Raw genomic sequence first — 25,748 nt, 5'->3', positions numbered from 1 at the left:
TTCAGTAAACCATCAACATTGGGTGTATGACCATAGAAGGTTTTATTGATGTAAATAGGATAACAATTATTCTCTGCCTTAAATGAATGACCGTATTGCAATAAACATGATCTAATCATATTCATGCTTTAACGCAAACACCAAATAACATTTATTTAGGTTCAACTCTAATCCCGAAAGTACAGGGGGTGCGCGATGATGATCATATCAATCTTGGAACCACTTACAACATACATCATCAGTTCACCCTCAACTAGTCTCTATTTATTCGGCAACTCCTGTTTCGAGTTAGTAATCTTAGCAACCGAAGAAGTATCAAGTACCTAGGAGCTACTACAAACACTAGTAAGGTACACATCAATAACCTGTATATAAAATATACCTTTATTCACTTTGCCATCCTTCTTATCTGCCAAATGTTTGGGGCAGTTCCGTTTCTAGTGACCATTTCCTTTACAGTAGAAGCACTCAGTTTTTGGCTTGCTTTGGGCTTCTTCTCGGGAGTGAAAACTTGCTTGCCATTCTACTTGAAGTTCCCTTTCTTTCCCTTTGCCCTTTTCTTGAAACTAGTGATCCTGTCAATCATCAACACTTGATGCTCTTTCTTGATTTCTACCTTCACCAATTTCGGCATCACGAAGAGCTCGGGAATCGTTTTTGTCAACCCTTGCATACTATAGTTCATCACGAAGTTCCAGTAACTTGGTGATGGTGACTAGAGAACTCTGTCAATCACTTATCTTATCTGGAAGATTAACTCCCACTTGATTCAAGCAATTGTAGTACCCAGACATTATGGGCACATGCTCACTAGCTGAGCAATTCTCCTCCATCTTTTAGGTGAAGTACTTGTCAGAGGTCTCATACCTCTTGACATGGGCATTAGTCTAAAATTCTGATTTCAGCTCTTTGGAACATCTCATATGCTCCGTGGTGTTCAAAACCATTTTGAAGTCCCGGTTCTAAGCCATAAAGCATGGTGCACTAAACTATCAACTAGTCATCATATTGATCTAGCCAAACATTCATAACGTCTGCATCTGCTCCTGCAATAGGTCTATCACCTAGCGCTACATCAAGGACATAATTCTTTTGTGCAACAATGAGGATAAACATCAGATCATGGACCCAGTCCGCATCATTGCTACTATCATCTTTCAAATTAGTTTTCTCTAGGAACATATAAAGAAACATATGAAAGCTACAACGCGAGCTATTGATCTACAATATAATTTGAAATATACTATCAGGACTAAGTTCATGATAAATTAAAGTTCAATTAATCATATTACTTAAGAGATCCCACTTAGATAGACATCCCTCTAGTCATCTAAATGATCACGTGATCCATATCAACTAAACCATGTCCGATCATCACGTGAGATGGAGTAGTTTTCAATGGTGAACATCACTATGTTGATCATATATACTATATGATTCACGTTCGACCCTTCAGTCTTAGTGTTCCGAGGACATATCTGCATATGCTAGGGTCGTCAAGTTTAACCCAAGTATTCTGCACGTGCAAAACTGGATTGCACCCGTTGTGTGTGAACGTAGAGCTTATCACACCCGATCATCACGTGGTGTCTCGGCACGACGAACTGTAGCAACGATGCATACTCAGGGAGGACACTTATACCTTGAAATTTAGTAAGGGATCATCTTATAATGCTACCGCCATACTAAGCAAAATAAGATACATAAAAATATAAACATCACATGCAATCAAAATATGTGACATGATATGGCCATCATTATCTTGTGCTCGTGATCTCCATCACTGAAGCATTGTCATGATCTCCATCGTCACCGACTTGACACCTTGATCTCTATCGTAGCATCGTTGTCGTCTCGCCAACTATTGCTACTACGACTATCACTACCGTTAGTGATAAAGTAAAGCAATTACATGGCAATTGCATTTCATACAATAAAGCGACAACCATATGGCTCCTGCCAGTTGTCGATAACTCTGTTACAAAACATGATCATCTCATACAAAAATTTATATCTCATCATGTCTTGAGCATATCACATCACAACAAGCCCTGGAAAAACAAGTTAGACGTCCTCTACTTTGTTGTTGCAAGTTTTACATGGCTGCTACGGGCTTCTAGCAAGAACCGTTCTTACCCACGCATCAAAACCACAATGATTTTTCGTCAAGTGTGCTATTTCAATGTCACACCCAATATGCGACCCTATCCTAAAGGAACTCGAAGGTCCCACCAAGGATAGAAGCGCATATTGGAGACGCTTTTGCACGGTGGATATCATTACATTGTACCATTACATAATAGTTGGGGATACATACAAAAGGCATACAATGCCTCAAGAATACTACAACATCATACACAAGAGCAACATCCAACTACGGATGAAACACAAACAAAAACTCAAACGACATCCACCCTGCTAGCCCAGGTTGCTGACCTGGAACCTATCCCCTAAACGACGAAGTAGAAGAAGAACTCAAATCAAGCAAGCATCGCTCTCGCGTCATGATCATCGCATTACCTGTACCTGCAACTGTTGATGTAGTAATCTGTGAGCCACGAGGACTCAGCAATACCATTACCATGGGTATCAAGACTAGCAAAGCTTAATGGGTATGGAATGGATAAGTGGTGAGGCTGCAGCAAGCGACTAAGCAAAGTATGGTGGCTAACTTACGAGTATAGGAGTAAGATGAGAAGCTATGCAAGTGGTCGCAAACTAGTAATGATCAATAAGTGATCTTGAACTACTTACATTCAAACATAACCCCACCGTGTTCTCTTATCGACCCTCTCGAAAAGAGACCGTCACGGTTACGCACACGGTTGGTGTATTTTAATTCAAATCTGGTGTTAAGTTCTCTACAACCGGACATTAAATATTCCCATCTGCCACATAACCGTAGGCATGACTTTTGAAAGTTTAAACCCTACAGGGGTGTCCCAACTTAGCCCATGATAAGCTCACGATCCGCGGAGACAATCCTCCATCACGGGACATCCGATCAGACTTGGGGTCCCGATGCACAAGACATTTCAACAATGGTAAAACTAATCCAGCAAAGCCTCCCGGCATGTCGACACCCTGATAGTAGCCACGCAGATCTAGTCTCAGGACACGTCCGGATGGGACATCCTACGAGTAAAACCAGATCCTCGGGTTGCCCCGTGGTGGCCCCGCAGTCTACCTGTTTGGGACCAACACCATTAGCGCTGGCCCCCCTGCTATGTAGAAAAATCCTCGGGTTCATGACGCCCTATGCAAACTTATTATTCAGTTTAAGTATTATTATGGCAAATATTAAAACCAATGTTGGGCCTTGCTAGAAGAGTTTTATTCAAAGCGAACTATCAAGAGGGGCCCATAAACCCACACCATGTTAGGGACGCAAAATCAAGGAACATAACACCGGTATGACGGAAACTAGGGCGGCAAGAGTGGAACAAAACACCAGGCATAAGGCCGAGCCTTCCACCCTTTACCAAGTATTAGAGGGTGGCATGGCAATTTGGGAGGCTTGATAAGAAAGTGATAGGTAGCGCAACGTAGCGACAGAACGAAGCAACTAGCATAGAAATGATAGTAGTGAGATCCAAGGTGATGGTCATCTTTCCTGAAATCCCTCAAGGAAGAAGAACGAGTCCATGAAGAACGGGCGAAGACGAACCAAGAGTAGTCGAACGAATCCTCACGATCGCAACAAAACAGGAACTATCGAGAAGAAGCAAAACCGGAAAGAAGCAAACAACATGGTAAACACACAACACATAAACATGACATGATGCTCAACCAAGTATGATGCATGACAAGGCTATATGATGCTACTCATGGCAAGGGATGATGCATACAAGAACATCACATCAAAGCAAGTTTAAATGAGGCCGGAAACAACATATAACAAATCCGGTAAGTCCTCATATGCAAATTTCAAAATTGGTCCAGATCTGAATAAACCTTATGTTCAAGTTGTTAAACAGCAATTTAAGATGCACCAAGATTATCTACACAAAATTCTAGTCAAGTTACATCTAAAGTTCATTTAGTTCGGAGCAACGGCCTAGAAGATATGAGCAAAACAAGTTAAACATGACATTGATGCAAAATGCATTCAAACATAAAGCAAACACTCACAAAACATGGATGCAACATGACATTATCAATCTACATGCAATGCTAAGCAAGTTTCATATAGAGCATGCTCAAAACGGAGCAACGGTGCAACACATACACTCTAAACAAGATATAACAATCTGCCCAAAACAGTAAGTAGGCACTTTGCAAACATCAAAACAACATGCTACAGGAATCATATGAGCATAAACTTGACATGCACTTCATGTATAGATAACATACTTAAAATATCAGCAAGTTTCAGGTTCATAAGAATCAATATTAAACCAATATGATCAATGCAAAAAGCAACTTTATAACCCAGGAGCATATACATGAGCAGAGTTAATAAGATGGCAACTCGAGAGCAAGAAAGAGACAAGCTATAGCAAGTGAACATAGCAACCAAGGGCACGGAATCAAATTACACATAACAAATAGCAAATAACATCAAAGCATAATATGCATATGGCTCATGGATTAGTAGGAATCAATAAGACAAGATTGAATGTTGAAATAGTTTCAGCAAGTGTAAAACAGCAACATTATGATAGCATGTTTGCAAGCACGAAACAGAGGAATATGATATCCAAAGTTAATAACCATGGCAGGTGAACAAATTAATCCTATAATACTTCAAAACATGTAATTGGAGCATCTCCATAAGAGTCACAGAATAATTATTATCAAGCTCACAACATAGCATCATGAAGTTAACAGAAGTCTGGAACATTATATAAGCATGTTCATGGCAATGAAAACATAAGCTATAGGACATATATAGTGCATCAAAATGCATGGCATGATAGATCATAACATAGAAATCAACACATTCAACTAAGCATCTCCACAATATGCATGGATTAAATGGTAGCATCAAGCAAAGATGGCATCATGATATGGCGGAAACAGACTTGACAGAAAGTTATCAGCAAGTAGCCCACTTCACGAGCTTGATGCACTCACTACGTGGCACATAAAAATACATGTATGGCACCACTGTAAATATGGAATGAAAATGCTCCTAAAACATGTAGACATCATCCTCATAGAATGCACACACAAAATGCAACAAAAATGACAAATCAACAAGTTTCAGCAGTTAACAGCAACATGCACTTTTGTAACAGAGATTAATATGTCAAGATGCACCCTAACATGAATGCAATGCACACCAACATGAAGAGCATGAAGATCAGAACACGTGCATATCAAGATCATCATCATAGGTTCAACGGGTATAAAGTTATAGCACTCACAAGATGCATACATAAAGTTAACATGCAGCAGTTTCCAGCAGCTTATATCACATAGCCGTTTTGCAACGAAGGTTAAGGCATCAAGATGAATCCTAACATGCAATCAAACTACTCCATCATGAAGAGAACTCTGAGATGAACATTTTGACATATTATGCATGCAAAATGGAGCAACGAGCATCAAGTTATGACACGATGAAGATGCACACATGCTATAGATTTTTAGGGACGGTGAAAATTAATCTCGGGGAGAAGTGGACGAAGGGGTTCAGGGACGAGCGGATCCGGGCTTGCTCGAGCGTTTGGATGGCGGATCGGGGACGTCCCGAGACGGGTCTGTCCTGGCGCGGGTTGGAGGCCATGGCGGCGACGGTCGCCGGCGGCGAGGGCGATGACAGGCGCGAAGGAGGAAGCCGGAGAGGGTGCGGGGTGGCCGGAGGAGGCGGATCCGGCCGGCTCCTTGCCGGATCCGGCCGGAGCGGGGTCGGTGGTGCAGCGAGGTGCGGGCGGCGGGCTCCGGCGACGGAGCACGGAGGCCGACGGCGGCGGAGCAGTGGCGGCGGGATCGGCGAATGGCGCAACGACGAGGAGGCGCGGAGGTGGGGTCCGGGCGGTGATGGGCGACGATGGGATCTTGTGGCGGCAAGGCGGAGGGAGGGCGCGGGAGGCGCGCCGGCAGGGCAGCGGTGATGCACGCCGGCGGGGAGCGAGGCGACGGAGAGGACGGGCGGCGGGCTCGGGGTCGGACCCCGATGGGCTCTGGCGGGCCGCGCCGGGGCCGAGCGGGCCCGCGGCAGCGCACGATGGAGACGACGGTGGCGGTGACATGTGGCGCAACGGGGTTGGTTGCGGAGTCGGCGGTGGACATGTCCGGCGGTGGGGAGATGTTTCCGGCGGCGCGGAGGGAAGAGGGTTAGGGTTTATCTGCGAGAATTTCGGGGGTGGGGACTATTTTATAGGTAGAGGGAGCTAGGAGAGTCCAAATGAGGTGCGGTTTTCACCCACACGATCGTGATCGAATGAAGGAGAGCATGGAGGGTGTTTAGATGGGCTAGGTGGGCTGTGTGAAGGGTTGCTAGGATACAAGAGAAAAGGGGGTTTTGGTTAACTCGGTTAACCGTTGGGGCATCAAACGACCTCGAAATGGAACGAAATTTGACGGGCGGTCTACCGGTGATATACCAAGGCCACTCAGCAAATCTCGGCCCATTCCGAGAACGTTTTTCTGCGGCTCACAAAACAAGAATTGGGAGGTGCCGCGGGCGCGTGCGAGTGTGGTTGGGCTCCGAACGGACAACGAAGAGAACTGGGAGGACCCGAACGGATGCAAGTTTTGAAAAAGATGCAAATGATGACATGGAAAAATGCAACACACAAGCAAATGACATGGAAACAACGTCGAATAACTGGAAGACACCTGGCGCATCGGATTCGGGGCGTTACATTTAACCTTCAACAAGGACCGGCCGTCGTCAAACTCGATTCAACTAAAGTTGGAGAAACATACACCCGGCAGCCACCTGTGTGCAAATACACGTCAGTGGAACCAGTCTCATGAACGCGGTCCTGTAATGTCGGTCCGGGCCGCTTCATCCAACAATACCGCCGAATCAAAGTAAGACGTTGGTGGTAAGCAGTATGACTATTATCGCCACAACTATTTGTGTTCTACTCATGCATATATCATCTATGCATAGACCTGGCTCGGATGCCACTGTTGGGCAACCTAGTAATTCTAAATTTTCCTACGATCACACAAGATCTATCTAGGAGATGCATAGCAACGAGACGGGAGAGTGTGTCCACGTACCCTCGTAGACCGAAAGCGGAAGCGTTGGTTCACGCGGTGGATGTAGTCGAACATCTTCACGATCCAACTGTCGGTGTCAAAACCGGAGGATCTTGGGTAGGGGGTCCCGAACTGTGCGTCTAAGGCTAATGGTAACAGGAGGCGGGGGACATGATGTTTACCCAGGTTCGGGCCCTCTCAATGGAGGTAATACCCTACTTCCTGGTTGATTGATCTTGATGATATGAGTATTACAAAAGTTGATCTACCACGAGATCGTAGAGGCTAAACCCTAGAAGCTATCCTGTGACTATCAATGTTGTTGTCCTACGTACTAAACCCTCAAGTTTATATAGACACTGGAGGGGGCTAGGATTAAACAGAGTCAGTTACAGAGAAGGAGATCTACATATCCGAATTGCCAAGCTTGCCTTCCACGCAAAGGAGAGTCCCATCCAGACACGGGATGAAGTCTTCAATCTTGTATCTTCATAGTTCAACAGTCCGGCCAAAGTATATAGTCCGGCTGTCCGATGACCCCTTAATCCAGGACTCCCTCACTAGCCCTTGAACCAGGCTTCAATGATCATGAGTCCGGCGCGCAAATTGTCTTTGGCATTGCAAGGCGGGTTCCTTCTCCGAATACTTCATAGAAGATTTTGAACACAAGAATCGTGTCCGACTTTGCAAAAACAAATTCCGCATACCACCGTAGAGAGCACAATATTCCACAAATCTAATCTGCTGACAACTTTTTATAGCATGACATCACGCCACGGTCCGTCATTATTCGAACCGTTTTTCAAAACCAGCTACTGCACGTAATGCGAGGCGGTTTCCTTGACATGTCTTGTCGAAGCAGGGATCGTGTCCCCTTATCGCGGGATTCTCATCAATACAGGCATGCATAACCCAACCGCACATCAATCATGGCGTTTGGGGAATAAGCGCTTTTAACGAGCAAGTGGGGAGGTGCACAGTTTCTACCGCCTTTATAAAGAGATAGGGATTCTCCTCTTTCACCCACGCCTTCTTCTTCCTCCGTTCATCCATTCTCGCACGCTCGAGCTCCACCGCCCTAGTTCTCACCTTCTCCGTACAGCCATTCCAAACATGTCCGGAGCGGGAGGCAAGTGGATGGCCTCCTTCATCACGGAGGAGGACATTACGAAGCTCCGGGAGGTCGGATACTTGACTGCAGACATCGCGCACCGGCTCCCATACGCAGGGCAGATCGTACCGACTACGCAACCTCATGAGAGGGTTGTGGTCCTCGCCCATTTCGTCCGCGGACTGGGATTCCCCCTCCACCCATTTGTCCGCGGGCTCATGTTTTACTATGGGTTAGATTTTCATGATCTGGCCCCTAATTTCATCCTCAACATCTCGGCGTTTATCATCGTGTGCGAGGCCTTCCTCCGCATCAAGCCGCACTTCGGTCTATGGCTGAAGATCTTCAATGTGAAGCCGAAGATAGTGGTTGGCCAGCAAGCGGAGTGCGGAGGCGCTATGGTGGGCAAGATGCCCAACGTCACCTGGCTCGAGGGATCCTATGTGGAGACCATAAAGGGGTGGCAGTCGGGGTGGTTCTACATCACCGAGCCGTGCGATGCCAACTGGGTGGCGGCCCCCGAATTCCGATCTAGCATCCCCATGCGGCTCACATCCTAGAAGAGCAAGGTCTTAGCCTGGGGTGCGCCTACCGAGCTGACCGGAATCCGGAACTGCATCAAACACGTGATAAGCAAGAAGATCAAGCTTGTCAATGTGGTCCAGGTCATGCTCTTTCGCTGGATTCTCCCGTGCCAAAGACGGGCATTCAACATGTGGGAGTTCGATTCGGCTGAGGGAGTCCTGGATTAGGGGGTGTCCAGATAGGTGGACTACCATCATCAGCTGAACTATCATCGGCCGGACTATCATCATCGACCGGACTCCAAGACTATGAAGATACAAGATTGAAGACTTCGTCCCGTGTCCGGATGGGACTTTCCTTGGCGTGGAAGGCAAGCTTGGCGATACGGATACGTAGATCTCCTACCATTGTAACCGACTCTATGTAACCCTAGCCCTCTCCGGTGTCTATATAAACCGGATGGCTCTAGTCTGTAGGACACAACAACAACAACAACAACCATTACAATCATACCATAGGCTAGCTTCTAGGGTTTAGCCTCCTTGATCTCATGGTAGATCCACTCTTGTAAACATCCACAATATCAATATCAATCAAGCAGGACGTAGGGTTTTACCTCCATCAAGAGGGCCCGAACCTGGGTAAAACATCGTGTCCCTTGTCTCCTGTTACCATCCACCTAGACGCACAGTTCGGGACCCCCTACCCGAGATCCGCCAGTTTTGACACCGACATTGGTGCTTTCATTGAGAGTTCCTCTGTGTCGTCACCGATAGGCTTCATGGCCTCTTTAATCGACAACGACGCAGTCCTGGGTGAGACTTTTCTCCCCGGACAGATCTTCGTATTGGGCGGCTTCGCACTGCGGGCCAACTCACTTGGCCATCTGGAGCAGATCGAAAGCTATGCCCCTCGCTGTCAGGTCAGGTTTGGAAGCCTAAACTTCACAGCCAATATCCGTGGGGACTTGATCTTCGATGGATCTGAGCCACAGCCGAGCGTGCCGCGCTGTCACGATGGGTACGACCTAACTCTGCCGCCGGACAGCACCTTGGAGGCCGCACATGAATCCGCTCCGACCCATAGTCCGGAGCCGATCGCTCAGATCGAGGACGGATGGCTGGACACCGCCTCGGGAGCTGCAACTTCTACGGCGATGGAGCCGAACACTTACCTTGTCCCGCATAAAGCTCATGACTCTGAGGTACCGGACTCTCCGCCGGACTCCGAACCTCCTGCGCCCTTGCCAGTCGAATCCGATTGGGCGCCGATCATGGAATTCACCGCTGCGGACACCTTTCAGCACTCACCCTTCGGTGATATCTTAAAATCGCTGAAGCATCTCTCACTATCCGGAGAGCCCTGGCCGAACTACAGCCAGGAGGGTCGGGACGCGGACAATGAAGAAATTCAGAGCCCACCCACCACCCACTTCGTAGCCACAATCGACGATCTAACCGTCGTGCTAAACTACGACTCCAAAGACATCAACGGTATGGACGACGATGCCGGAGACAATCAAGAACCAGCGCCTACAGGGCACTGGAAGGCCACCTCGTCACATGACATACATATGGTGGACACCCCAAAGGGAAGCGATAACGAGGAACAACAGGACGCGGCAGAGGATAATCCCGCCGATAAAGAACCAAAATGGCGACGTAGACGCCGCCCTAAGTCCCGCCTCAATCAAAGCAGCATTCCTAACGACCCAGCGATAGAGCAGGGCAAACCAGCGGACGACGAACGGGACGAACCGGATAATCAACCCCTTCACGGAGCAATCAACAGTCCGGACACACCACCGGAGCATAAGAACCTTCACAAAAGACTCGTCGCCACTGCAAGAAGTTTGAAGAAGGAAAAATGGAAGCTCAAAACAGCGGAAGACATACTCAGAATGAAGTGGAGCAAATTACTCAAGACCGCAGACAAATATGGTAATGGCCATCAAACAAAGAGCTACCCGAAGCGCAAGTTGCTGCCAGAATTTGACGAGGAAGCCATAGAGCCCTCACAGTCAAAAAATAAAGAGGCCGCCTGGCCGGATAGACGGCCAGATGACAGGCCAAAAGCGACAAGCGGCGCCGCACACAAGCCGACTTATGACCCTGGGAAAACGGACGGCCCAACTAGGTCCATCTACGGGCCAAAAAAGAGGGCCCCAGGAAGTAACACAACACGACAAGTGTTCGAAGATAGCGGCACACCCAAATACAGGGGCGCCGCACACCCGCTATGTTTTACCGATGAGGTGCTGGATCATGAATTTCCAGCAGGGTTTAAACCCATAAACATAGAGGCATACGACGGCACAACAGACCCCGGAGTCTGGATAGAAGATTACATACTACACATACACATGGCTAGAGGAGATGATCTCCACGCCATAAAATACCTACCCCTCAAGCTCAAAGGGCCAGCTCGGCATTGGCTCAAAAGCCTCCCAGAAAACACTGTTGGAAGTTGGGAAGAGCTTGAGGACACGTTTAGAGCAAATTTTCAAGGGACTTATGTCCGCCCTCTGGATGCAGACGATCTGAGTCATATAACCCAACAGCCCGGAGATTCAGCGCGCAAATTCTGGAACAGGTTCCTTACCAAAAAGAACCAAATAGTCAACTGTCCGGACGCAGAAGCCTTAGCAGCTTTTAAACACAACGTCCAAGACGAATGGCTCGCCAGACACCTCGGCCAAGAGAAGCCAAGAACAATGGCCGCGCTAACAAGCCTCATGACGCGCTTTTGCGCAGGAGAAGACAGCTGGCTAGCAAGATGCAGCACCAGCGACCCGAGTACATCCGAGATCAGAGATGGAAACGGAAAATCATGGCGCAGGAAAGATCAGCGCCGGAATAAAGAAAAAAGCCCAAAGGGTACCGCGGTCAACGCCGGATTCAAAAGCTCGCGGCCAAACAATAAAACACTACCTCTTAAGGACAACAATGACGAGCTATCAAATTTAAACAAAATTTTAGATCGGATATGTCAAATCCACAGTACCTCCGGAAGGCCTGCAAACCATACCAACCGAAATTGTTGGGTTTTTAAACAGTCCGGCAGACTCAACGCCGGACACAAGGGGCTCGATGCGCCAAGCGAGGAAGATGACAAACCCCACCAGCAGAGCACCGGAAGTCAAAAGACGTTCCCACAAGAAGTCAAAACAGTAAACTCACTTCATGTGATAGTACGGAAAACCAACAAAGCACTCGCTAAGACAAGTGTCGCACGATCCACCCCAGCGGAACACCAAGATTGGATGTCAAAACCAATCACTTTCGACCATCTGGATTGGTCCAGAAGTATCCGAAACGCAGGATAGACTGCCCTCATATTGGATCCCATAATAGACGGACTGCAATTCACGCAGGTTTTGATGGACGGCAGTAGTGACTCAAACCTGCTATATCCGGACACAATCCGCAAGTTGCGATAGACCCTACTACAATTCGGCATAGCCGCACTTCCTTCAAAGGAGTGGCGCCAGGCCCTTACGCCAGGCGCATAGGTTCATTATTACTAGAAGTTGTGTTCGGGTCACCTGACAACTTCCGACGAGAAAAGCTAAACTTTCATGTCGCCCCATTTAAAAGTAGCTATCAAGCATCACTGGGACGGGAAGCTTTCGTCCGCTTCAATGCAATACCACATTACGCGCCTCTTACGCTTAAATACATTACGCGTCTCTTACGCTTAAATGCCCGGTCCACGTGGCATCATTTCATTAAAAGGTCGCCTGAGACCCCGGACACGGCTGGACGAGTCCGGAATAAATAAGCTAGGGGCTACCTAGCCGCACACCCCTTCACAAGGGTTTGTACATATAAGCCATAATGAGCTAGCATAGGCTCAGCTTTATTAATCTATATTTCAATTTTTTATGCACTTTCTCGCACGATTTCTTTTCCATCTAAGTTCCTCTCTTTTTACAGATGAACAGCGTGCACACCCGTCCAGGATACGGCACAACAGAGACACTGGCGCAGACGTGCAGTAGGGACCCGTTGCAAGGACTCTTTTCAGACTAAGACCCTACGTAAACCTTTCTTACTGTCTCTTGTTGCTATAATCCCCTGGTTTCTCATTATAACCAGAGTGGAGACTGGCGTTTCGGCATCGGCCGCGCCAGAAGAACCTGCCCGTACCTGGACACAAGGGGCTTAGGGCATTGTTTTGCCCGCTATTGTAAAGACCGAACACCTTCGGGAGTGTTCGGCGTCTCGAGTTAGGCCTTATATGCATCAGCTCCGAATCATGTCTTTGGTCAAATGTTGGGTTCGCCCGGCTCCTGTGTTTTGCTGCCTTACGTTCCGTATCATCGGCTAACGCGGCACCAGGAGAACTACTGCGATTGTGCCCCAGTTCGGCTAGGCGAGCACCTTAGTAGAGAAAGCCGAAAACTGACGGTCATGATACAGTGAGAGACTGGTCAACCACTCGATCGACCATGGGAATGTTTAGAATTCCTCCGCTTTGACGAAGGGCCGTTTCCCAGTCAGGCACATACGTGCCCCAAATTCGGAGAGTGCGGTGCCCCCAGGGGCTATGTCCTAGCCCCACCCTCGAACTCCATGGCTAAGTGAAAGTGATAAAGCATTATAGTCCGGTTGCCTCGTTTGCTACGCTACAACCTCCTTTACAGGACCGAGACGTCGGATTAAGTGTGAAAACGCGCTATTTTTTGCGAACACCCCCGCACCTTGTGCGTGGGGGCTGAAGCCGACGACTGCCATCTTTCAGGTTATACACACGTATACATGAACGGCAGCATAGGAGATATTCTATTACTTGAACGCACAAGTATACAAGGTGCTTACATCATAAATATTGTTTTACATCATAAAAACGTTCATTCGAACGTAACATTTTTTGAGCACTGCGACTCTATTACACGAGCACCACGCAACACTTCGCCAAAATAGTGCTCAGCGGGTAACCGGTTATCGTTCGAACCCGGGGTCACAACAGCGATGGCATCCATCTCTGTCCAATGTGTCTTCACACGGGCGAGTGCCATCCGCGCACCCTCTATGCAGGCCGACCGCTTCATCGCCTTGATATGCGGCACCGCCCCAAGAAATTGCTGCAATAAGCCAAAGTAACTCTTCGGCTCGGGCCTATCCGGCCAGACATGAGTCACTATATCCGTCATAGCAAGCCCGGATAACCTATTTAGCTCAGCCCACTCGGCCAAACGGTCGGTCAGCGGAAGTGAACACTCCGGACTATGGAATTGAGACCAAAATAGCTCTTCCGTCTTGTGATCCTTCTGGCTTCGAAAATGCACAACGGCATCCGCCGCACTCGCTGCTAAATCCATAAAAGGGTCCTCTGCACCCCACAGTTGGCCCAGCTGAGCATACTTGGGATCCGTAAACCTTCGGCGCAGCAGAAAAGGCTTGCTAGCTACAATATCTCCGGCCAGGCGCAGCTCTTCCTTTATAGCCCGCATTGCAGAGCGGGCATCCTTGGCTTCGGCGGTGGCCTTCCCCAGGTCTTCTTGCCCCGCTAGGCGCTCCTTCCCAAGAGCCGCATTGCGGTCGGTAGCATCTTTTAACTTCACGGCCATTTCGGCCATCTCTTCCCTTCTCCGGCAATGTGCGACCCTTTCGGCCGCTAACTCCTTGGCCGCCCTCGAGGCCGCCACATTACTCCTTCTGGCCTGCTCCTTGGCTTGAGCAAGTTCGGCCCGAAGGCTCTCCACAGCAGCGGCACTATCTGCAGTTCACGCACATGTTGTAAGGAGCTGGCTTCGGCTCCCTTACCAAGTGACCGCACAGTAACACTTACCTTGCGACTCATCAAGTCACCTGTTGACCAGCATGATGTCCGCATCCGCAACAGCGAGTTGCCGCTTTAGTTCAGCAACTCCATCAGTCTGGCTGGCCCCGGACGACCCGCCACCTGCATCGGCGTGGCGGAAATTTAATCCTGCGATTTTGATCCTCAGCACACTGTCGATTTCGACAACCTACCGAGTCTCAGGGGCTACTATCTATACAGGGCGCATTCTATATGCAAAACTGTTAAAAGGTGCGTCATTTTAACGTACCTCAAACCCCGCCAGCAAACTCCTGACGGCATTATGCAACCCGCCTTCGGCGGACGAAATCCTTTCAATCACCATGCTCATCAATGCGTGGTGATCTTCTGAGATAGATGCCTTCGCAAGCAGATCCTTCAGCCGTAGACCAGTTGGCGCCGAACTATCCGCCTAATCAGCATAACCTGCATTACCACCACCATATCGACCTCCCTCATTTGGAGATCTCGAATCCAGCCCTGCAGTAGGGGCACGTCCTTTGATGGCCCCCAGTTGAGCCCTTGGTTGACCCACGACATCAACCGTCGTGGAGGTCCCGGGCGGAATAAGGGCGGCGGCTTTTGTCTGCGGCCCCTCGGAACGGTAATATAGAACCACTCTTGCTGCCACAGGCCGAGCTCCTCTTGGAAGGAGCCAGCGGGCCACGGGGCATCGGCCCTCCTACTTATGGCCGCCCCGCCGCACTCCGCTTGACGCCCCCCGATCATCTTCGGCGCCACATTGAAGGTCTTCAGCCACAGGCCGAAGTGAGGGGTGACGCGGAGGAAGGCTTCGCAGACGACAATAAATGCGGAAATATGGATGATGGACTCCGGAGCCAAATCATGGAATTCCAACCCATAGTAAAACATGAGCCCTCTCACAAAAGGATCCATCGGGAAGCCTAAACCCCGACGGAGGTGGGATACAAAAACGACATACTCGCCAGGCTCAGGGGTGGGGATGGCCTGCCCTTCGGCAGGCAACCTGTGCGAAATCTCATAAGCCAGGTACTTGGCCTCCTGCAGCTTTAGCACGTCCTCCTCCGTCATCCACCGGCCCTGGAGGTCAGAACCGGACATCGTTGAAGGTCCGAAGCGCTCGAATCTGGAGCTCTAGGTGCTGGAACTTGGAGTGGGGAGAGGATTCGATGGAGGATTGAAGAAAAGAAACGAGCCTTGGTCCCATTATAAAGAGGGAGAATACCAAGAGCCGTCTCCGTGACCGTTTGGGACTCGCCTTCGATAGAGGGGGCGTGGCGACGGGCGCGGTTGGGTTACCCACATCCATATTGATGAGAATCCCGGATTAAGGGGGGAACACGATCTCTACTTCGACAAGACGTGCCAAGGAAACCGCTTCGCTAAATGCGCTGAGGTGGTAGAGTAAAAAATGATTCAAGTAATGGCTTGGTAGTGGTGTGACGTCATGCCACAAAAAACGTCAGCAGATTGAACTTGTGTATATATTATTCTCTCTATGGTGGAATGTGGAATTTATTTTGCAGAGCCGGACACTATCCTGGTGTTCACAATCTTCTATCATTCGGAGGAGGAACCCGCCTTGCAATGCCAAGCAATATACACGCCGGACTTATCGTCATTGAAGCCTGGTTCAGGGGCTACTGAGGGAGTCCTAGATTAGGGGGTGTCCGGATAGCCGGACTGCCATCATCAGCCGAACTATCATCGGCCGGACTATCATCATCGACCGGACTCCAAGACTATGAAGATACAAGATTGAAGACTTCGTCCCGTGTCCAGATGGGACTTTCATTGGCGTGGAAGGCAAGCTTGGCGATACGGATACGTAGATCTCCTACCATTGTAACCGACTCTATGTAACCCTAGCCCTCTCCGGTGTCTATATAAACCGGATGGCTCTAGTCCGTAGGACACAACAACAACAACCATTACAATCATACCATAGGCTAGCTTCTAGGGTTTAGCCTCCTTGATCTCGTGGTAGATCCACTCTTGTAAACATCCACAATATCAATATCAATCAAGCAGGACGTAGGGTTTTACCTCCATCAAGAGGGCCCGAACCTGGGTAAAACATCGTGTCCCTTGTCTCCTGTTACCATCCGCCTAGACGCACAGTTCGGGACCCCCTACCCGAGATCCGCCGGTTTTGACACCGACATCGGCCAAACACCAGACGCTGCGAGAGCTCTTCAACGTGACGCATAAAGACATCTGGAAGGTGTTGTTCAAGGCCGTCGAAGTGCCTCCTCCTACCACCGAGGACCGCGAGCTCAGCGCAAGGCGCCCCGCCAATCCGGTAAGCTCTCTATATTTCATGAGATGTGCCCTTCCTCAGTGTGTTTCTGGGAGGAATCTAAGCCATTATACTGATTGAACAGGACTATGTGACGACAGCGGAGCGAATCGACTGTCCATCTCCGTTGCCTGAAGATCCAGCAACCGCTCTCCTGATGGAGATGCTATTTCCGGCGCCCTATGAGGTGCCGGAGAATTAGGCCAAGAAGGCCACGGGGACCCGGAAAAGTCTTCGGCGCAAGGTGGTGTCGGACTCATCGTCCGAAGACACCGAGGCACACTCCTCCAATGACAACGAGGAGGAGGAAGAGGAAAACCCTCTCCCCCAAACCGAGGGGGAGAAGAAAAGGAAGGCCACCCCTTTCGGGGAGGCCGAAGGGTCCAAGAAGGGAAGGACCGTCCTCCGGACCACTCCAACGCAGCCGCCTACAGCGAAGAGGAGTGGCTACCCAGGGACAAGCCCCTGGCGAAGTCGTAAGTTTTCAGATACCATAATACTTCTGGCATGTTTAGCTTTTTGGCTTCTTTATCATGTCAAAATATATTTGTGCAGTTCGTCCAAAGCCCACATTGACTTATCCTCCTCGGATGGGTCCTTGAGCTCGTCGGAGATGAACAAATATTTGCTCCCGACGGCCTCCACTCCCTGGCCCGCGGATGACACCGAGGTGTTATCTCAGAGGATACCGGCTCAAGGAGAGATAGTTCTGGAGGCGCCTCAAGGCGAAACCCCCGATGCCGGGCTCATGGGGGGGGGGGGAGATCCCCATGAATTCTGATGAGGGGGGTCGCAGCAAGCTTGGCCCCCAGACAGATACTCCGCCGGAACCTCCAGTGGTTCCGGATTCAGGCAGGCAGCCCCTCGCCAAGGGGGGCGAGCCGCCTGTGCCGATGACCTCTGTCCATCCAGAGGCATCGAATAACTTGGTGGAAGCGCTTCAGAGCGCTTCCTTCGATGAAGGACACCGTAGCCTTATGAGTATAGTGATTGCGAAGGTTCAGTCCACCAAAAGCGGATTGACCGAAGCCTGCGCCAGTCTCCTGACAGGCTTTGAGGTAAGTAATTCAAATTATGAGAAAGTATCACAATATAGACAGTAGCCCCTAATGCTATGTTTGGTGTTCGGAAAGAAAGGCCGAACAGAGGATCAAATATTATTCCCAGGAGTCTAATCATATTATGTCTATGTGAATGAGCAGCCGTCGCTGCTGGCAGCCACTGCCGCCACTGCGGAGGTCTCCGGACTGAGGCAGAACCTAGGGCGGGCCGAGAAAGAGCTCGGCCTCGTGAAGAGGCAGCTCGAGGAGAATAAAGGTAAGTGATACCCCGTCTGAATGTTATATAAAGGAAAAAATCGTTGATGCTAATAGAAGCATGATGAATTTTAATAGGGGCCACGACCGAAGTGGTGTCCCTTAAGAAGGCGCTGTTCGAGGCCGAAGGCAAAGCGGCCAGGGAACGCACTGAGCGCAAAAAACAAGAGGCTCGAGTTGATGAGGTCCATCAAGTGCTCCAGGATTTCGTCAAAAAATTCGAGTCCTTGGAGTGTGACCCCAAGACGCAACAGTCGGAGCTTGCGAAGGCCCATCAGAGCTTGCAAGACGCCAAGGTAGAAGCGCAGAAGGCCCTCCAGGAAATTGAGGCAGACAAGAAGATAGTTGCGGGTAAGGCTTTCATTATGCAAAGCAATCATGTGAGGGAGACTTTCCTTTTACTTACCCGAATTCAGAGCTTTCCAGCAGCATTCGCAGATCTGCCGTGCAGCATCTCTGATGCCGCAGAGTTGTACCGGGCTGAGCAGGGGAGCTCAATGGATAAGCTTTTTTGGTCCCAGTATATAGGGGCCGAGCATACGACGCCCTTGAGCAACCAGTTGAAGCAACTGGTCGAACTTCACAAGGCGGCAGAACTGGCCATGAAGGACTTCATAGTCCGGCTGTGGCCTAGCGAGCCCCTGCCCAGCAGCTATTTCGACCTTGTCATGTGGATGGTAAATGCCTGCCCGCGGCTTGAAGTCGTTAAGTGGTCCATCTGTATTGAGGGTGCACGCAGGGCCTTGGCCCGTGCGAAAGTGCACTGGGGGAAGATGGACGCCGAGAAGCTGGTGACAGAGGGGCCGCCGAAGGGCAAGGAGCATCGCCACCCCGAATAGTACTATGACAATGTCATTAAGGGTGCCTGCCTTGTGGTGGATGAATGTACTAAGGATGTAATATTCGAATGAATGTAGTTGTGTCATCCTGTAATATGAAAACCAGTTCATGTGCGCTATATGATGGTTGTTAATTTAAAATATTACCTTTTGTGCGGCCGTTTATAAAATCTTGAGAGTTTGCCAGTCGTTGGCTTCTGCCCCCATGTAATTAGTACTGGGGTGTTCGGGATAAATATAAACACTCTTTATCCAAATTTTTGGTCCTTTTAAGGAGGTGTTTAGCGCCGCGAACAAGGCAATCGGACTATACGGCTTTATCTCTCTCACTTGGCCATAGAAGTCTAGAATTTTAAATTTTGGCGAAGCCCCTAGTATCCGGAAGGCCGGACTCGAGGCGTTATACACGCCTAAATCGGACGAGGCCAATTCCTCGCCTGAAGCGGAAAAAATCTTTAAGGATTTGAGACCTCTCGAACAGCGACTAGCTCTCGCCTTATCATGACAGTCAGTTTTCGGCTTTCTCTACTGAGGTGCTCGTCCGGAAGAACCGGGACACAATCGCAGTCGTTCTCCCTGCGCTACCTTAGCCAATATAGCGGAACGTAAGGTACCAAAACATAGGAGCCGGGCAAACCCAACTATTGACCCAAGACATGATTCGGAGCTGATGCATATAGTGCTATAAGTTCGAGGTGCCGCACTGTCAAAAGTGTTATGGGGTACACTGAAGCCCCTGGCAAACTGGTCGTGCCAAAATGCACGGGTATAATAAATAAGGAGTAAAGGAAAGGGGTAAATAAACGTAATAGCAAGCTGACGTTGTACACTATTTTCCCTTGTTATTCAAATGATACGTCAAAGCGTACATATACAAGTAGTGCGATAAGCAAAATAGGATTGTTTCACACGTCCTGACCAGGAGCGGGCTGTATGCGGGTATGTAAAACAGGTATAACTATCGTTATCAGGGACCAGCTGAGGATTCCCTTGGACGCCCCAGCTTCTTGTATTCTTGGTGTGTCTGTCCCTCTATGTGTCTGATAGTCTGTCTATCGGAGGAGCTTCCCGAAGATGAGGACCTGAAAGAAAAAAGGGGGTGCAAAGATGCGTGGGTCCTAGGGCGGTCGGACCGCATTGTGGACCGTGTCATAGTCGTGCCTCCGCCTATGCCCATGGTATTTTAAATGCGTAATTATGTACACGCGGCACAAATTTCGCCGCTTGTCTGGGACTAGGATGGAGGCCGAATTGCTAGTCGAGCTCTGAACGTGCCGGACGATCCTATTGCGGGGTACTTCCGACTCGCTTGACGGTGTCTGGGTTCTTTATTGCCGAATGGGCTGTTTGCCTAAGAAGGTTGTTTTCTACTTCTACCGCGAGAGCCGCCGTGTGCTTCTCCGTTCGGAGCGAGCGCTCTGTGTTTCCATTAACTGTTATAACCCCGCGAGGTCTTGGCATTTTGAGCTTGAGGTATGCATAATGTGGTACCGCATTGAATTTGGCGAATGCGGTTCGTCCGAGCAGTGCATGATAGCCACTGAAGAAGGGGACGATGTCGAAGATTAACTCCTCGCTTCGGAAATTGTGTGGAGATCCGAAGACCACTTCTAGTGTGATTGAGCCCGTGCAACAGGCCTCCACACCGGGTATGACACCCTTGAAGGTGGGTTTTGTGGGCTTGATCCTTGAGGGGTCGATGCCCATTTTGCGCACTGTATCCTGATAGAGCAGCTTCAGGTTGCTGCCACACTCCATGAGGACTCGTGTGAGGTGGAATCCATCGATGATGGGGTCAAGGACCAATGCGGCCGAACCGCCATGACGAATACTGGTAGGATGGTCCCTGCGATCAAAAGTGATCAGACAAGAGGACCATGGGTTGAACTTTGGGGCGGCGGGCTCCATCGCATAGACGTCCCTTAGTGTACGCTTTCGTTCCCGCTTGGGAATGTGGGTTGCGTATATCATATTCACCATTTTTTCACCTGGGGAAGGAATTTCTTCTGTCCTCCTATGTTCGGCAGGCGGGGCTCCTCGTCGTCATCGCTATGCAGCCCCTTTTCCTTGTTTTCGGCATTCAACTTGCCGGCCTATTTAAACACCTAGCATTCCCTGTTGTTGTGGTTGGCTGGTTTCTCGGGGGTGCCGTGAATTTGACATGAGTGATCGAGTATGTGGTCCAAGCTGGACAAGCCCGGACTGTTTCTTTTGAATGGCTTTTTCCGCTGTTCGGATTTAAAGCCTCTAAATCCGGCATTAACTATCGTGTCTTCGGTGTTGTCCCCATTTTGCGATGCTTGTCTCTATTGCGTCGTGGTTTCCCGTTGCTGTCTCTGGCGTCTGAATCGCCGAGTTTTTTGGGTGTGATGTTGCTACAAGCCAGCCAGCTGTCCTCTCCAGCGCAAAAGCGGGTCATGAGTGTCGTGAGGGCTGCCATGGATTTTGGCTTCTCTTGGCCGAGGTCTCGGGCAAGCCATTCGTCTCGGATGTTATGCTTGAAGGCTGCTAAGGCTTCGGCATCCGGACAGTCAACAATTTGGTTCTTCTTAGTTAGGAACCGAGTCCAGAATTTCCTGGCTGACTCTTCGGGTTGTTGGGTTATGTGACTTAAGTCATCAGCATCCGGTGGTCGCACGTAAGTGCCCTGGAAGTTATCAAGGAATGCGTCTTCCAGGTCCTCCCAACTGCCAATGGAGCTTGCTGGCAGGGTATTCAGCCAATGTCGACCGGTCCTTTGAGCTTAAGTGGTAGGTACTTTATGGCGTGTAAGTCGTCGCCGCGGGCCATGTGAATGTGTAGGAGAAAATCTTCAATCCATACCGCGAGGTCTATTGTGCCATCATATGATTCAATGTTTACGGGTTTAAACCCTTCTAGGAATTCATGATCCATAACTTCATCAGTGAAGCATAGGGGGTGTGCGGCGCCTCTATGCCGGGCTACATCCCGACGTAGTTCAAATGAATCCGGTCTGTTGTATTCAGCCCGGCCGGACTTTGGTTTATTGTATCCGGCGTGGCGGTCATCATAACATCTTGTGGCGCGCCCTCGTGATCCGTAGATCGATCTTGACTGTCTTGCTTTTTTTCCAATACATCTCGCAGGTCCTTCGTGTAGCCATGGGCCTTAGTATTATCGTTTGATTGGCGACAGGGTGCGGTCTGGACTTCGGGCTGGTACGCCGCTTTGTCGTGGCCACGGGGTGGCCGGTCAGCTGCATCATGCGCTGGTAGCATGGGCTTTAAAGCCTCCTCCTCGAGTTGAGGTAGCAACCTGCGCTTTGGGTAACTTTTGCTAGGGCGCTCGAGTCCGTATTCCTCGGCAGCCAGGACCTCGGTCCATCTATCAGTTAGCAGATCTTGATCAGCTTAAAGCTGTTGATGCTTTTTCTTAAGGCTTTTTGCAGTGGCTATAAGCCGGCGCTTGAAGCGCTCCTGCTTGACGGGATCCTCAGGCACGATGAATTCTTCGTCGCCAAGGCTCACTTCATCTTCGGAGAGAGGCATGTAATTATCATCCTCTGATTCTCCATACATTGACTGTTCCGTAGCGCTAGCTTGCCCATCCTCTTGCTCGTCCTACTCGAAGCCTAGCTGGGCAGGATTGTTTTCGTCTTCGGCACCATCCGGATTGTTATTTGTGTCGGTATCACTATTTTTGCTATGGCGGGGCCTGGAGTGGCGCCTATGACGCCGGTGCCTAGATTGCTTCTCTAAGGGGTTATCTTCCGTTGCCTCATCGACATTGCTTTCTTTGGGGTGTCCACCATATATATATCATATGATGAGGCGGCTGTCCAGCGCCCTATAGGCGGTGGTTCCTGCTCTTCTCCTGCATCATCGTCCATACCGTCGATGTCTTCGGAGTTGAAGTCAAACACGTCGGTTAAGTCATCGACAGTGGCTATTAAGTGGGTGGTGGGTGGGGAACAAATTTGTTCGTCGTCTGCTTCCCACTCGAGCCGAACATAGTTCGGCCAAGAATCTCCCGGCAAGGAAAGAGACCTTAATGAACTTAGCACATCACCCAAGGGCGAGTGCCGAAAAATATCTGCGGCGGTGAACTCCATGACCGGTGCCCAATCAGATTCGATAGGCATGGACGTACGCGGTTCGGATCCTGTATCCTGAAACGAGTCCGAGGGTTCGATGACAACATCCTCGCAAGAGGTGGGATCAGAGCTCGGCTCCAACGCCGACAGGCGTGCGGCCTCCATGGCGGGGTCCATCCACCCGTCGTCGGAAGGCATGATCTGCTCTAGATTGATTCCCGGGGCCGCCGCAGGTGTGATCTCCCGAACACAGTCTGATGGCAGATCTAAGTCATGCTCATCACGACTGTCCGGCATACCTGACATGGGCTCGAATCCGTTGAAGATCAAGTCTCCGCGGATGTTGGCATTATAGTTCAAGCTTCCAAACCTGACCTGATGGCCAAGGGCGTAGCTATAGATCTGCTCCAGGTGGCCAAGCGAGTTGGCCCGCAATACGAAGCCGCCGTTTATGAAGATCAGTCCGAGAAGGAAAACCTCCCCTTGGACCGCGTCATTGAAGGTGATTGAAGGAGCCATCAAGCCTTACCGCGACGACACAGTGGAACTCTGAATGAAAGCACCAATGTCGGTGTCAAAACCGGCGGATCTCGGGTAGGGGGGTCCCGAACTGTGCATCTAAGGCTAATGGTAACAGGAGGCAGGGGACACGATGTTTACCCAGGTTCGGGCCCTCTCAATGGAGGTCATACCCTACTTCCTGCTTGATTGATCTTGATGATGTGAGTATTACAATAGTTGATCTACCACGAGATCTTAGAGGCTAAATCCTAGAAGCTAGCCTATGATTATGATTGTTGTTGTCCTACGGACTAAACCCTCGGGTTTATATAGACACCGGAGGGGGCTAGGGTTACACAGAGTCAGTTACAGAGAAGGAGATCTACATATCCGAATTGCCAAGCTTGCCTTCCACACAAAGGAGAGTCCCATCTGGACACGAGACGAAGTCTTCAATCTTGTATCTTCATAGTCCAACAGCCCAGCCAAAGTATATAGTCCGGCTGTCCGAGGACCCCCTAATCCAGGACTCCCTCACCAATGATCCAAGTACCGGATGTACGACACCTCCGTGTTCAGCACATGTTCAGGTCGATGACGTCCCTCGAACTCTTGATCCAGCAGAGGGTCGAGGGAGAGTTTCGACAGCACAACGGCATGGTGACGGTGCTGGCAATGTGATCCGCGCAGGGCTTCGCCTAAGCATTATGATGATACTATCGGAGGAGTAAACAGTGGAGGGGGGCATCGCACACGGCTAAGACAATATTCTTTGTTGTGCTTTGGGGTGCCCCTGCCCCCGTATATAAAGGAGGGACGGAGGACGCCTGCGGCCTAGGAGAGGCGCACCAAAAAGGGGGGGTCCTACTAGGATTCCCTAGTCCTAGTAGGATTCCCCTTCCCTTTTTCTTTCCGGAATAGGAGAAGAGGGAAAGAGGTGACGAAGAAGGATGAAAGGGGGGCCGCACCCCCTCCCCTAGTCAAATTTGGTTTGGGCTAGGGGGGTGTGTGCCTCCACCTGGCCGCTGCCTCCTCTCATCCACTAAGGCCCATGAAGGCTCATTAATCCCCCGGGGGGTTCCGGTAACCTCCTGGTACTCCAAAAAATGTCTGAATCACTCCGGAACCTTTCCGGTGTCCAAACATAACCTTCCTATATCAATATTTATATCTCAACCTTTTCGAGACTCCTCGTCATGTCCGTCATCACATCCGGGACTCTGAACAATTTTCAGTCATCAAAAACACATAACTCTTAATACAAATCGTCATCGAACATTAAGCATGCGGACCCTACGGGTTCGACAACTATGTATACATGATCAAGAAACATCTCCGATCAATAACCAATAGCGGAACCTGGATGCTCATATTGGCTCCTACATATTCTACGAAGATCTTTATCGGTCAAACCGCACAACAACATACGTTGTTCCCTTTGTCATCGGTATGTTACTTTCCCGAGATTCGATTGGTGATATCATCATACCTAGTTCAATCTTATTACCGGAAAGTCTCTTTACTCGTTCCATAATGCTTCATCCCGCAACTAACTCATTAATCACATTGCTTGCAAGGCTTATAGTGATGAGCATTACCGAGAGGGCCCAGAGATACCTCTCCGATACACACAATGACAAATCCTAATCTCGATCTATGCCAACCCAACAAACACCTTTGGAGACACCTGTAGAGCATCTTTATAATCATCCAGTTACACTGTGAAATTTGATAGCACACAAGGTGTTCGTCCGGTATTCGGGAGTTGCATAATCTCATAGTCTGAGGAACATGTACAAGTCATGAAGAAAGCAGTAGAAATGACACTGTAACGATCATAATGCTAAGCTAACGGATGGGTCTTGTCCATCACATCATTCTCTAATGATGTGATCCCATTCATCAAATGATAACACATGTCTATGGTTAGGAAACATAACCATCTTTGATTAATGAGCTAGTCAAGTAGAGGCATACTAGGGACACTATGTGTTGTCTATGTATTCACACATGTACTAAGTTTCCGGTTAATACAATTCTAGCATGAATAATAAACATTTATCATGATATAAGGAAATATAATTAACAACTTTATTATTGCCTGTAGGGCATATTTCTTCAAAGATTCTTCCAATTGAGGTGAAGGAGAGTACTTTGT

Source organism: Triticum dicoccoides, chromosome 1B (assembly GCF_002162155.2).
Source record: "Triticum dicoccoides isolate Atlit2015 ecotype Zavitan chromosome 1B, WEW_v2.0, whole genome shotgun sequence".
Classification (NCBI taxonomy): Eukaryota; Viridiplantae; Streptophyta; class Magnoliopsida; order Poales; family Poaceae; genus Triticum; species Triticum dicoccoides.
Note: the sequence above shows the minus strand (reverse complement) of the source record.